Below are 14715 nucleotides of genomic sequence, written 5' to 3' on the forward strand. Positions count from 1 at the left end.
GGTGAGAAAGTCTGTGATCCAGAGGCGCAGGCTTGGGTGCACACCAAGTGTGGCTAGTTCTTCCTGTAGGATGCGTGGACAAATAGTGTTGAATGCCGAGCTAAAGTCCAGGAGTAGAATTCTGGCATACGTGCCTGGTCTGTCAAGGTGGTCATAAATGGACTCCAGGCAGATGTTAATAGCGTCGTCAGTGGACCTGTTCGCCCTATACGCGAACTGATGGGGGTCTAGAAGTTAACAATTCACATTAACATAAATAAAATACATATCATAAAAAGCCATAGCTTTGCATGCTCTGCCCAATAATCCCTAATACCTCAGTAGTACAGCAGGGTGCAAAGTGAGATACATACTAATGTGCCTAAATGTCCCTGCAGGCTGGATAGCTAGGGAGGGAGGAGGCAGAGCTGTGTCATTAGCACGGCCAGCACGTAGTTTATGTGCTGCTGTCTGTGAGAGGAAGAGCTGGAATGTGTAGGTGGTGACAGGGGTGTGGGGGACATCAGAGATGAGAGGAGCCTCAAACTGGAGCTGGGAACAGCATGAGCACTTCAGTACTGTATGTGTGTCACTCTGCTACATACAGCAGCTTCTACTGCTTCTTTCTCCCCATTGCCTTTCCTGCAGCCTGTATCTTACCAGATCCTGCACCTGATTCCTCCTCTCCAGGGCAGACTGGACGGCTAATCTGATGCATGGTAACTTCAGGCAGCACTTTTCAGTCTATGAGCGCTGGACCCCTGAACTCACACTTTCCCCACACTCTGTCTTGTGACTCAGGCATGGCGAGTTGGCCAGAGCTGCACTGCTAATTATGTCCCAAGCTCTCTCTTATCCTAGCCATTTCAATAAGCAGGCAGCCAGACTGCCAAAGCAGTTCAGGTCATAGCCTCGCTCGTTCTGCAGAACCTGCTACCCCGAACTTCCGTGTGGTGGGGGGCGGAGCAACACCGCATAGTTTTTTATTGGCCCAGAGGGAAGGGGTAGGAGGGGCAGATCAAATTTGCTCTGTATCTATTGGTGGGAGGGAGAAGGCACAGCTATGACAGCGTTGTAGAAGTAATGGATGCCGACATGATATTATTGAGTGTGTGTCAGGCGCACTACAAGATCCAGCAGCCACCGTGCCCTAACAGTGAACGGCGCTCCAGGCAGAGGTTTGGGCTGCCTTTGCCTTTGGGCGCCCCTGGGGAATGCAGATGTAGCAACTGCACTTGGGCTCCTGGACCAGAGGGGCCAACTAGGGGCCCTCCTTCATCCATCTTATTAGCTTTGCATTGGTGCAATACTGGTAATGAACACCTCTATATGGGCAGTGGATAGTGGTTATCCCTAACTAACCGTTTTCCTACTATTATTACACCGTTCTGACACTGAAACTGTCCTTGGTAGGTTACGGGGCACCATATCAATATAGTGCTTGGGGCCTCATGTAAAACTTGCACTGGGGCCCCAAGCTCCTCAGTTATGCTACTTTGTGCATGTCATTCATATTTCACATAAACAATGATTCTCCATTTAGATTTACGTGAATTGTTATACTTATGTTCCACATGCATAATACTAACCATACTTACCATACCCAGGGTTGCCAATCTAATTTCTGATTTTTGACGGACAAAAGGCCCAAAAAAGCAGGACACACAACATTTTGGACGGACAGGGGGCGGAGTCAGAAGCGCACTTTTACGTAGAATTGTGGATGGGGGTAAGCTGTGGCCAGTTTTACTTTTTTTAGTATTTATATAGCACTGACATCTTCGGCGGCACTTTACAGTACATAGCGAGGTCACTGACTATCCACAGAGGAGTTCACAATCTAATCAGTACCATATAGCCATAGTCTAATGTCTTACCATGTTATTATTATGTACTTATATAGCACTGACATCTTCTGCAGCACTTTACAGAGTACATAGTCCTGTCACTGACTGTCCTCAGATGAGCTCACAATCTAATCCTACCGTAGTGATAGTCTAATGTCCTACCATATTATTATGTATTATATAGCGTTGACCTCTTCTGCTGCATTTTACAGAGTACATAGTCATATTTTATTTCCTCCTTAATAATTATATCTTAAATGGACTTTATGTGCCACATGACTGCAGTTCAAAGCAGCTGCAATGATATTGTAAGCCACCAGCCGCAGCAATTCATGCTGTGAGATGTAGTCCATTAATGTGAGCAGTGGGCACAAACCCAGCCATGACATATAGTCACATTTATGGACCACATCTCCCAGCATGCATTATTGCAGCAGCTGGTCAAGGGTGCAGAACATCACTGCAAATGCTTTGAACTGCAGTTCAAGCAACATGGGGGCACCTGAACAGACCGCAAGATGACACTAGAGATCATCCTCTGAAAACACACATGAACAAAATGATGATACTCAAGTCCCTCCAGCAGTGTGCTCTCAGTCATTATAAAAGGGGGAGCACTGTGACTGCTAAGAACATGAACAAGTTGCCAGCCACATGCAGATTCCAGCTGGGGAGAGGTAAGGGGGACACAGACACAGCAGGAGAGATGCACTTTTTTCACCTTCAGTTGGGAATCGGCAGTAGAGGACAGATAAGCAGTGCAGAGGAGGGACAGGCTGTGAGGAAAGCATGCTCTGCACTGCTCCATTCTCCTCACCAAAGTGAACAAACAATGCATAGCTCGAATCCCCTCTCCTGCTGTGTCTCCCCCCAGCTGGGTTGCATTGCATGTGGCTGCAACTCCTTACTCACATTTATAATGTCCATGCCATGAATACCTGCTGCCTGGGAAGAAAACCTAGAACCCACGCTGTGCACAGCTCACTCCAGTCACTAGCAGTCTGACTCTGGACGGGGATTGTGGGCGGGTTTGCTGGGCAGCCTCTCTTCTTCATTGGCTGGAGAGAGGTGCCTGAATTAAGGAGTCAACTGATTGGAGGAAGGGCGGGACAAAGGAGGAAGCTGAAGCCTGTAATTTTCCGAGCTCAGCCGCCCGGGGACAAGCCTGGCTGGCTTTGCCGTGATGCGCACATGCGCAGTAAGAATGCGGCGAAAAGCGCCTGTTTTGACGGATGTCTGTCTAAAAAGGACGGACACTACGGACAGGAGATTTTTAGTGTAATAAGTACGGACTGTCCGTCCTTTTACGGACGGTTGGCAACACTGACCATACCGCATGAAAAATAGCAGAGCTTAATGATAATACAATTCCAGCAATGCACTAAACTACAAGCCAAGTCTTTGCAGAAAAAAAAAATCTCTGTAGGGTACCAATCCTTGAGCTGGCCATACCTCTACCAATTTTGCGTCCCAAATAATCATCTAATTCGATAATTTTTTCAAACTGGATGAAAATTTGTGATGCAACAACCATGCCCGATCAATGGTTCAACTGATTTAGGGCCAAAATCGGTGTAATGTTTCGATTGAACATGCTGGAAAGATCAGGATTGAAAGTGCTCAGTCGCCTTTGTGGCAGTAACAGCGTTTGCTATCATGATGACCAACGAACGCAACAGATGCCGCCTGGCTGGCTGCTCCCCAAGTGTAAATAGAGGTCTGGATTTGGAGTTACACTCAAAATTAAAGTGGAAAATCCTACAAGAAATCGGTTACTATACACCTTACTATACACCTTATTAGCGCCGCAAGAGCTATGATCCCCTTACATTGGAAATCCTCATCGGCCCCCTCAATCCAGTCTTGGCTTAAGAGAATTGATCAGATTGAAACCATGGAACATGATCCTCACATCCCAAGACAGATCAGAACAATATACACTTATGTGGTCAATCTGGAATGACTTTCAACACTGATGAATACAAACAATTCATGAACAACAGCTAGAGGAAATGGATTCGTTCTTTTTCTCCTTTCCTTATTTCTCTTTCTATCTCTCTTTTTCCTTTCTCTTCTTTCTATCTTCTTGGTGTGCTTTCTGTAAACACCTCTTTTTCTGGTGCAGGAGTATGGAGCAGTGTTATATTTCTATGCAACATAGACATGTAATATGATTCATATTGTTCTGATATAGGAAATATTTCCAATGCTCATGAATCTACAATATGATGCTAACATCCTTATTGTGTATTACACTCTGCTAAATGTTGTAATCTCAGGATTAATATACTTTGGTTTATTATCCAAGTGAAATATGCTACCTTATTGAATGATCTACTTCAGCCTTGCCCAACCTACGGCCCGCAGGCCATTTGTGGCCCGCGAAGCCAATTTATGTGGCCCGCGCGGTGTCTGTCTGCGGAGGGGGAGAAGATCGGGTGGTATTGCGTAGTAACGGCACTCGGTGGGACGCGCATACAGCAGCATGTGCTCGTATTCAGCCCCGGGTAGTGCTGGGATAGTCAGAAAGCCTCTCTCATTGGTTACTGCAGGAACCTTCCTCAAATAGTAATCAGCCTAGTGCCATACTACGCAATACCACCCGATCCTCTCCTCCTCCGCAGGACACCGCGGGCAGACACTGGGGCACACGCTGTGACAGCCTCCTCAGCCCCACACAGAGCTGACAGCCTCCTCAGCCCCACACAGAGCTGACAGCCTCCTCAGCCCCACACAGAGCTGACAGCCTCCTCAGCCCCACACAGAGCTGACAGCCTCCTCAGCCAGCACACAGAGCTGACAGCTTCCTCAGCCCCACACAGAGCTGACAGCCTCCTCAGCCAGCACACTACAGACCACGTGTGGGTTATTAGGCCTCTGTTCCTCCTCAGCAGAGCTGACAGCCGCCTCAGGCAGCACACTACAGGCCACGTGTGGGTAATTAGGCCTCTGTTCCTCCTCAGCAGAGCTGACAGCCTCCATCCGCCAGCACACTACAGGCCACTCTGATACCATTGCTGCATTAATCTGCCCTGTGCATACACCCAAACAGCCACAAACTTCTCATTAAGAAAATGTGCATCAAATGGTGAGTACAACAATTCTTATATTGTCGTTTTCTTTTCATTTCCAACACCATGTTAACTGTTACTAGAAAAACGTTAAACGTTTTACATCGAAATTTTGTATGCATGTGTTCCGGCCCTCGAGATTTTTCATGATTTGAAGTTCGGCCCTCGGGCCAAAAAAGGTTGAGCACCACTGATCTATTTCATTCTGTTACCTGTTGATACCCTCTGTTTTATTAAGCTTCAATAAACTTTGATTGCAAAAATAAATAAATAAATAAATAAAAATAAAAATGAAAGTGGAAAATAACACTCCAGGCTGATCCAATTTTGATGTAATGTCCTTAAAACAAGAAAAAAATGAGGCTCAGTAGGGTGTGTGGCCTCCACGTGCCTGTATAATCTCCCTACAATGCCTGGGCATGCTCTTGATGAGGTTGCAGATGGTCTCCTGAGGGATCTCCTCCCAGACCTTGACTAAAGCATCCACCAACTCCTGGACAGTCTGTGGTGCAACATGCAGTGGCGGCTCCAGGAAATTTTTTTAGGGGGTGCTATGCAGGTGCTGGACCAATTTCCGGGGGAGCTGACGACCTGCGGCGCGCGAAGCGCGCCGCGCCAAAAATGGGTGTGGCCACAACCTGCGGCGCGCGAAGCGCGCCGCGGCGAAAAAATGGGCGTGGTCATGACCGGATGAGGGCGGGGCTAACTGTAATTTAAAGTGAACCCAGGGTGAGAGTGATATGGTGGCTGCCATATTTATTTCCTTTTAAACAATACTAGTTGCCTGGCAGCCCTGCTGATCTATTTGGCTGTAGTAGTGAACTGAATTACACCAGAAACAAGCCATGCAGCTAATCTTGTCAGTTCTGACAATATTGTCAGAAACCCCTGACCTGCTGCATGCTTGTTCAGGGTCTATGGTTGAAAGAATAAGAGGCAGAGGACCAGCACGGCAGCCAGGCAACTGGTATTGCTTAAAGGGAGATAAATATGGCAGCCTCAATATTATTCTCACCTCGGGTTCCCTTTAAAAGTGCAACGCAAAGACAGAGGGCCCAAGTTTTGGTGACCCTTTTCCCAGAAAATTCACATAATTGTGCAGGTTTTCTCAAGAAAATACACGTAATGTGAGCAGATTTTAACAAAAAACACGTCCAATGACCCCAATATGCACAATCGTTATCAGATATGGCCCCAATATGCACAATCGTTATCAGATATGGCCCCAATATGCACAATCGTTATCAGATATGGCCCCAATATGCACAATCGTTATCAGATATAGCCCCAATATGCACAATCGGTAGCAGATATGACCCCAATATGCACAATCGTTAGCAGATATGACCCCAATATGCACAATCGTTATCAGATATGGCCCCAATATGCACAATCGTTATCAGATATGGCCCCAATATGCACAATCGGTAGCAGATATGGTCCCAATATGCACAATCGGTAGCAGATATGGTCCCAATATGCACAATCGGTAGCAGATATGGTCCCAATATGCACAATCGGTGGCAGATATGGTCCCAATATGCACAATCGGTGGCAGATATGGTCCCAATATGCACAATCGGTGGCAGATATGGTCCCAATATGCACAATCGGTGGCAGATATGGTCCCAATATGCACAATCGGTGGCAGATATGGTCCCAATATGCACAATCGGTGGCAGATATGGTCCCAATATGCACAATCGGTGGCAGATATGGTCCCAATATGCACAATCGGTGGCAGATATGGTCCCAATATGCACAATCGGTGGCAGATATGGTCCCAATATGCACAATCGGTGGCAGATATGGTCCCAATATGCACAATCGGTGGCAGATATGGTCCCAATATGCACAATCGGTGGCAGATATGGTCCCAATATGCACAATCGGTAGCAGATATGGCCCCAATATGCACAATCGGTAGCAGATATGACCCCAATATGCACAATCGGTAGCAGATATGACCCCAATATGCACAATCGGTAGCAGATATGACCCCAATATGCACAATCGGTAGCAGATATGACCCCAATATGCACAATCGGTAGCAGATATGACCCCAATATGCACAATCGGTAGCAGATATGACCCCAATATGCACAATCGGTAGCAGATATGACCCCAATATGCACAATCGGTAGCAGATATGACCCCAATATGCACAATCGGTAGCAGAAATGACCCCAATATGCACAATCGGTAGCAGAAATGACCCCAATATGCACAATCGGTAGCAGAAATGACCCCAATATGCACAATCGGTAGCAGAAATGACCCCAACATGCACAATCGGTAGCAGATATCGCCCCAATATGCACAATCCGTAGCAGATATGACCCCAATATGCACAATCCGTAGCAGATATGACCCCAATATGCACAATCCGTGGCAGATATGACCCCAATATGCACAATCCGTGGCAGATATGACCCCAATATGCACAATCCGTGGCAGATATGACCCCAATATGCACAATCCGTGGCAGATATGACCCCAATATGCACAATCCGTAGCAGATATGACCCCAATATGCACAATCCGCATCACCTGAAAAAGAAAAGAAAAACCCATTTACTCACCTACAGCCAGAAGACCTTCTTTCCCGACCTCCCGTCCCGAGTCCCGACCTCATTGTGGCGCGCAGCGCCCGCGCGCCCACGATCCTCTTCCTTCCCGACGTCACGACGAGACTTCCTGCCTGCATGCAGAGAGCAGGGCTACGGGAAAATGGCCGCCCGAAGTCTGCAGAACAGGGCTCCGGGCGGCCATCTTACCGTAGCCCTGCCTGCTGCTCCGTGCTGCCGGTGTGTGAACTGACTTGGCGTCTTTTAGACGCCTGAAGTCAGTTCACTCCAGGGGGTGCTTTGGGGGTGCTTGGACAATTCTAGGGGGTGCTCGAGCACCCCCAAGCACCCCCCTGGCGCCGCCACTGGCAACATGGCGTTGGTGGATGGAGTGAGACATGATGTACCAGGTGTGCTCAATTGGATTCAGGTCTGGGAACAGGCAGGCCAGCCCGTAGCATCAATGCCTTTGTCTTGCAGGAACTGCTGACGCACTCCAGCCACATAAGGTCTAGCATTTTCTTGCATTAGGAGGAACCCAGGGCCAACCGCACCATCATATGGTCTCACTAGGAGTCTGAGGTTCTCACCTAATGGTAGTCAGGCTAACCCCTGGTGAGCACATGGATGACTGTGCAGTCCAGAGGTGTCCCAGCCACCAGGCAAGGACAAACGGTGGCCTGGAGCGCCGGGTGGGGGAGGAGCGCCACCGAGGGGGGGGGGGGGGAAGTGCCCACCTTCCCCCGCCAGACTGTGCATCCCCTGTGGTGCACTGGCCACGGCGTCTAATAGACACCACGCCAGTTCATCCCCGCAGCTCACTGCTCCAGCCTGCATAGTCTTCTGGCAGGCAGAGCAGGGCTACGGCAAGATGGCTCCCGAAGCCCTGCACTAGAGACTATTTGTGTCTCCAGTACAGGGCTTCGGGCGCCATCTTCCTGTAGCCCTGTTCTGCCTGTCAGCGCGGGACTTTCGGAGGCTGGCTGCGCTGCTGCAGAAAGATCGTTGGGGGAGCTGCGCTCAGGGAGAGGAGTCTTCTGCAGGTGAGTAAATGCTTTTCTTTTTACAGGTAATTATACATTTTTAGTGAAACGCTGGCCGCGTTAGGATAGTTTTCTGGTTAAACCCTGCCACATTAAGATTATTTTCTGGTGAACACTGGCCACATACGATTATTTCCTTGTGAACGCTGGCCACATACGATTATTTTCTGGTGAACGCTGGCCACATACGATTATTTCCTGGTGAACGCTAGCCACATACGATTATTTCCTGGTGAACGCTGGCCACATACGATTATTTTCTGGTGAACGCTGGACACATACGATTATTTTCTGGTGAGCACTGGCCTCATTACGATTATTTTCTGGTGAGCGCTGGCCACATACGATTATTTTCTGGTGAACGCTGGCCACATTATGATTATTTTTTGGTGAGCGCTGGCCACATTACGATTATTTTCTGGTGAACTCTGGCCACATTATCATAATTTTCTGGTGAACGCTGGCCACATTACGATTATTTTCTGATGAACTCTGGCTACATACGATTATTTCCTGGTGAACAGTGGCCACATACGATTATTTCCTGGTGAACACTGGCCACATTACGATTCTTTTCTGGTGAGCGCTGGCCACATACGATTATTTTCTGGTGAACGCTGGCCACATTATGATTATTTTCTGGTGAACGCTGGCCACATAAGATTATTTCCTGGTGAACGCTGGCCACATTACGATTATTTCCTGGTGAACGCTGGCCACATTATAATTATTTTCTGGTGAACACTGGCCACATTACAATTATTTTATGATGAACACTGGCTACATTATGATTATTTTATGGTGAATCATTGCTGCGTAACATGGCTGCGTTATGATTATTTTCATCAGGGGGCACCACACGGGGGGGGGGGGGGGGGGGGCGCCACAGATTTTCTTAGGTTAGGATTTAGTTAGTGTTAGGCCCCTCCCATGGAGGATTGACTTCTTCGCAGTGGGAGGGACGAGTACTTAATAGGTTGCATGCAAGCTGTTACAGGAAACCAACATCCTCCTCCAGTGGTAGACAGGTCATGTGTATGCTCGGTGTGTATTCGACCCCACAAGTGGGGCTTGCACTCTTTTGCAGGTAGGCACTAGTCTGTTATTTTAAGTAGCGCTGCTCCTTTCCTTGCTATGTACAGATTTTCTTGCCTGGAATGACAAAATGGCTAGAGACGCCCCTGGTGCAGTCCCCCAAAGAAATGCTACCCCACACCATTACTGACCAACTGCCAAATCGGTCATGCTGAAGGATGTTGTAGGCAGCAGAACGATTTCCACGACGTCTCCAGACTCTGTCACATCTGTCACATGTGCTCAATGTGAACCTGCTTTCATCTGTGAAGATAGAGTGACCAGATTTTTATAGGCTCAACCTGGGACTGGAGGAATGGGGGGGAGGGGGCGGCTGTCCGCGCGCCGCGCCGAAAAATAAGGGGTGCGGCGCGCGCCGAAAATGTGATGTCTGCAGCGCGTGCGAAAAATGGGCGTGGCCATGACATTCTATGGGCGGAGCTAACGTAATGATGCAACAGCGAGGCATAAGAAAGCAGTGTTTAGGTCGTGATGTGGTCAAACGTGGATTCACATCATAGGTGTGCAGAAACTGTGTGATGCTATTTAATAGTATGCCATAACCCCAAAGCAGCAAACACAGCCAACTATGACCATTAAATAATAAATGCAGCAACAGTTACCCCAGACACCACAAAATAAACGCAATGGGCAACATGTCAGCACAAAATAAACGCATTGCGGGCAACATTTCAGCACAAAATAAACCTATTGCGGGCAACATTTCAGCACAAAATAAACGCATTGCGGGCAACATGTCAGCATAAAATAAACGCAATGGGGGCAAACATGTCAGTACAAAATAAACGCAATGGGGGCAAACATGTCAGCACAAAATAAACGCAATGGGGGCAAACATGTCAGCACAAAATAAATGCAATGGGGGCAACATTTCAGCACAAAATAAACGCACTGCGGGCAAACATGTCAGTACAAAATAAATGCACTGCGGGCAAACATGTCAGTACAAAATAAACGCACTGCGGGCAAACATGTCAGTACAAGATAAACGCACTGTGGGCAAACATGTCAGTACAAAATAAACGCACTGCGAGCAAACATGTCAGTACAAGATAAACGCACTGCGGGCAAACATGTCAGTACAAAATGAACACAATTTGGGCAAACATGTCAGTACAAAATGAACACAATTTGGGCAAACATGTCCGTACAAAATAAACGCACGGCGGGCAACATGTCAATACAAAATGAACGCACGGCGGGCAAACATGTCAGTACAAGATAAACGCACTGCGGGCAAACATGTCAGTACAAGATAAACGCACTGCGGGCAAACATGTCAGTACAAGATAAACGCACTGCGGGCAAACATGTCAGTACAAGATAAACGCAATGCGGGCAAACATGTCAGTACAAAATGAGCACAATTTGGGCAAACATGTCAGTACAAAATGTACACAATGTGGGCAAACACTTCACCTGCAAGAAAAAGCATTTACTCACCTGGCAGAAAACGTCCCCTCACGCAGCCGGCCTCTGGTGCCTCTGGTGTGTGCAGCTCCCCCTGGCCTGCCTGGACGATCTTCAATCTCCCGCTCAGCCTCTCACAGGCAGAGCAGGGCTACGGCAAGATGGCGTCCGGAGGCAGAGCCCTGTACTGGAGACACAAATAGTCTCCAGTACAGGGCTCCGCCTCCGGACACCATCTTCCCATAGCCCTGCTCTGCCTGTGCCCGCCGGAGGAGGACAATGCAGGCTGGAGCGGGGCTGCAGGGAATGAACTAGCACAGCGTCTAGTAGACGCTGCGGCTAGTTCATTGTACGGTGGCCAGAGTCCTGAGGCCGGGACGTCCCGCTGCTAAAAGCGGGACGTTTCCCGGGACATGAGGCGGGACGCGTCCCGGGTAAAGCGGGACGTATGGTCACCGTAGTGAAGAACACAGGATGCCAGTGGCGAATTTGTCAATTGTGGTGTTCTATAGCAAATGCCAAATGTCCTGCACACTGTAAGCACAACCACCACCTGTGGATGTTGTAACACCCTCATGAAGTCTGTTTTTGACCGTTTGAGCAGACACACGCACATTTGTGGCCCACTGGAGGTAATTTTGCAGGGCTCTGTCAGTGCTCCTCCTGTTCCTCCTTGAACAAAGGCAAAGGTAGCAGTCCTGCTGTTAAGTTGTTGCCCTCCTAGGGCCTCCTCCATGTCTCCTGACATACTGGCCTGTCTCCTGGTAGCGCCTCCATGCTCTGGACACTACACTGACAGACACAGCAAACCTTCTTGCCACAACTCGTATTGATGTGCCATCCTGGATAAGCTGCGCTACCTGAGCCACTTTTGTGGGTTGTAGATTTCGTCTCTACAGTGAAAGCACCGTCAGCATTCAAAAGTGACCAAAACATCAGCCAGAAAGCATAGGAACTGAGAAGTGGTCGGCACCGGCAGAATCAATCCTTTATTGGTGATGTCTTACTAATTGCCTATTATTTCCAGCTGTTGTGTATTCCATTTGCACAAAAGCATGTGAAATTGATTGTCAATCAATGTTGCTAACTACGTGGACAGTTCGATTGCACAAAAGTGTGATTGACTTGGAGTTACATTGTGTTGTTCGCTTTATTTTTTTGAGCAGCATACACCAACATAGTGTACAGCTTTTACAGAGCACGTTAAACAATTCATTAGTAATCGTTTGCCAGTGAAGCTTACAATCTGTTGTCCCTAACACATTGTATGGCCATCATTTTTAAGTGAAATTCTGTTTAATACATTTTTCTGTTGGTAAAATGGTTTTATGCCATGCTGCCCCTTAATAAAATTGGCTTCCTGTGTCACAGGAAATAGATTTCAGAAGTCATGCTTGGGGGACACCAGACACCCATCCTGTAGTTTTCCATCTCCAGTATGTGGTCAGAGGAATGGTGCGAGTATGGAACTTGCTAGCGCAATGCACAATTATATAAGTCAGAATTCCCTATGAGCACATGTCTGTGCAGATTATCAGAGAGTTCCATCAGCAAACTGTGTACTACCCCACAACATGATGGAAATTGGATGTTACAGGGAGAGCCTGGGTCCGGAGATCTGTTCTGTGCTGAGGAGTGGGAGCTGTTCACAAGCTTTTCAATGCCCACTCCCTATTTTCCCTATGGATCCTGTGTCACATGACATCCAAAGGGTACGGGCGTAACAAATGATCAAACATCAAAATCGAATAATTGCATTGTCCCTTAGGCACTACAATCCTAATTGAATCTAATACAAGTGAAAGAAAACCTGAAGTGAAAATAAACTAATGAGATAAACACTTTTGTCTATAGATCTAATTTTAAATAGAACTGTCCTCAAATCCCATAGTCTTATTTTGAAGAAGCAGGCATTACTGAGAAGAAAATGAAGTAAGCACAGAAGCATGCGCAGTATGGGTTTTCTGTATTTATATCATTGCTGCTACTACTAATTAGTCTATGTGCATATATTCTCATGGACTCAAAAATAGCTTCTGTATGGCAAGTTTCCCCTTACAAAATAAAGGTTCCACCAAGATTTGAACTCGGATCGCTGGATTCAAAGTCCAGAGTGCTAACCATTACACCATGGAACCTCTCTCTGCAAACTTGTTTGCTAATAACATATCACTCATCTAATTACATGGTTGAATATGATTCAGAGACAGTATGAGTACATTTAGAATAATAACCTATATTTGCTTCTTTTTTATGTTTTAAGTCATAGCTCAGCCTGTGTTTTATGCATATACAGTAGTTTGCAATAAAGTATAAAGCAAAGCTGCCCCTTTTCCTGTTTCTTCCATGTGTAACATTTAGGCTGGTTTCACAGTGGGACGTTAAAGTCCCACGTTACAGCAGCCAGTAACGCAGCCTAACTCACAGCACTGTAAAATCAATGTGCTGTTCACAGTGCACACCCTGCACCTTGGGTATAACGCTGCACTTTAAATGAAAGTGCAGCATGCTGTACGTTATACCCCTATAGAGCTGCGTTAGATTGTTTGCACATGCTCAGTGACTAGCCACATAGCTCATTAATATTCACTGCACTGTGATGACTCGTGGTGGAACTCGTAGTGTTGTCCGGATCATAAACGAATCGTTCATTTGATCCCGATCTTTTTTGTGAGTCGAATCATCCGGATCATTACAATGAAAGATTCGATTCACAGTGGATGTCTGTCAGGAAGAAACAGGAACATACAGAATGTACAGTGCAGGGAAAGTCCTGTCCTGCTAGTCATTTCACCCAGTCAGCTTCCCTAGTAAAATGATTCAAATTATTCGGTTCAAAGATCCAGATCTTTTCAATGATCCGATTCGAATGATCCGAATCCTCAAAAAGATCTGGACTTCACATCACTATCCTGGAGCAGCTGCTTTGAGAGCTGCATAATGCGGCTCAATCTGACGTCCAACTTCAACACCACCATGCGACCATAACGTCCCCTAAAACGCAACGTCTTGGTGTGAAAGTAGCCTAAAGGTTAAAACTCTAAGTTTAAAGTTTTGACTGTCTTATTTATTTAAGTATTTATATAGCGCCAACATATTACGCAGCGCTGTACAGAGTATATTGTCTTGTCACTAACTATCCCTCAGAGGGGCTCACAATCTAATCCCTGTTTTATTTTTTAATGTTTGTTTATCTCCCATTCAGGCAAACCTTGAGGCAGGGAACATACTTGTCTTTCATTGTTCTGCGCACGTTTTTCTGCACACCAAGGGCTTGATTCACTAAAACAAATAGCATGCCTTATTAAGGTTAGAACGCTTTATCACAGTTAACACACCTTATCAAAGTAGCATAGCGAGCGTTACGAACACGCAGGGGCTCAGGGTAAGACGAGTGGAGCTCTCGTCGTTACCAATTAGAAGACATAAGTTCACTATGCTACTCTGATAAGGCGTGTTAACTCTGATAAGGCATGCTATTTGTCTTAGTGAATCAAGCCCCAAGTGTGTTTCTATGCAGGAAAACGTGCTCATTTTTTCACAGCAGCTGATGTTATTGATAGAGAAAACTGACAAAATGTGCAGAGTCATCATGCAGAACGTCAGTTTTTTTTCTGCACCTGAAAAACATATTAAGTGTGAACTAGCCCATTGATTAACATGAGTTCTCAGTTTTTCTGTGCAGAAAACGCGCAGTCAAGAC

General features: G+C 46.8%; 1 non-coding gene across 1 annotated transcript; it reads right to left on the minus strand.

Moving 5' to 3' along the window:
- Positions 1 to 13078: 13078 nt before the first annotated feature.
- Positions 13079 to 13150, minus strand: TRNAQ-UUG (transfer RNA glutamine (anticodon UUG)). Its single transcript has one exon. It is a non-coding gene; the product is annotated as a tRNA-Gln (tRNA).
- Between the last annotated feature and the right edge of the window lie 1565 nt (positions 13151 to 14715).

The sequence above is a fragment of the Hyperolius riggenbachi genome, chromosome 1 (assembly GCF_040937935.1).
Source record: "Hyperolius riggenbachi isolate aHypRig1 chromosome 1, aHypRig1.pri, whole genome shotgun sequence".
Lineage (NCBI taxonomy): Eukaryota > Metazoa > Chordata > Amphibia > Anura > Hyperoliidae > Hyperolius > Hyperolius riggenbachi.